The sequence below is a fragment of the Mandrillus leucophaeus genome, unplaced genomic scaffold (genome assembly GCF_000951045.1).
Source record: "Mandrillus leucophaeus isolate KB7577 unplaced genomic scaffold, Mleu.le_1.0 Scaffold11, whole genome shotgun sequence".
In the NCBI taxonomy this organism is placed as follows: domain Eukaryota; kingdom Metazoa; phylum Chordata; class Mammalia; order Primates; family Cercopithecidae; genus Mandrillus; species Mandrillus leucophaeus.
This window is the reverse complement of record NW_012099209.1, coordinates 540,611-541,519: the sequence shown is the minus strand read 5'-3', so window position 1 is coordinate 541,519 and position 909 is coordinate 540,611.

Genomic DNA, 909 nt, shown 5'->3' with positions numbered 1-909 from the left:
AAAAAAAAAAAAAAGAGAGAGAGAAAAGGCCAGGCGCAGTGGCTCATGCCTGTAATCCCAACGCTCTGGGAGACTGAAGCAGGCGGATCACCTGAGTTCAGGAGTTCAAAATCAGCCTGGTCAAGATGGTGAAACCCCATCTCTACTAAAAATACAAAAATTAGCCAGGTGTGGTGGCAGGCACCTGTAATCCCAGCTACTCGGGAGGCTGAGGCAGGAGAATCACTTGAACCTGAGAGGCGGAGGTTGCAGTGAGCCGAGATTGAGCCATTGTGCTCTAGCCTGGGTGACCAGAGCAAAACTGCGTCTCAAAAAATAAAAATAAATTTTAAAAATGGAGAAAAAGAAAGTAAAGGAATAAAAGAATGGCTACTCTATAGGCAGAGCAGTGATATGAGCTGCTCGATTGCATATACTTACAGTTATTTCTTGATTATAGGTTAAACAAGGGATGGATTATTCATGAGTTTTCTGAGAAAAGAGGTGAAGATTTCTCAGAACTGAGGGATCCCTACCCTTTTAGACTCTATAGGGTAACTTCTAGAGGTTGCCATGGCATTTGTAAACTGTCATGGCGCTGGTGGGAGTGTCTCTTAGCATGCTAATGTATTATAATTTGTGCATAATGAGCAGTGAGAACAACCAGAGGTCACTTTCACGTCATGCTGATAAAACCCTGCATCCTGGCCGGGCGTGGTAGCTCATGCCTGTAATCCCAGCACTTTGGGAGGCCAAGGTGGGCGGATCACCTGAGGTCAGGCGTTCAAGACCAGCTTGGCCAACATGGTGGAATTCCATCTTTACTCAAAAAAAAAGAAAATTAGGCCGGGCGCGGTGGCTCAAGCCTGTAATCCCAGCACTTTGGGAGGCCGAGACGGGCGGATCACGAGGTCAGGAGATCGAGACCAT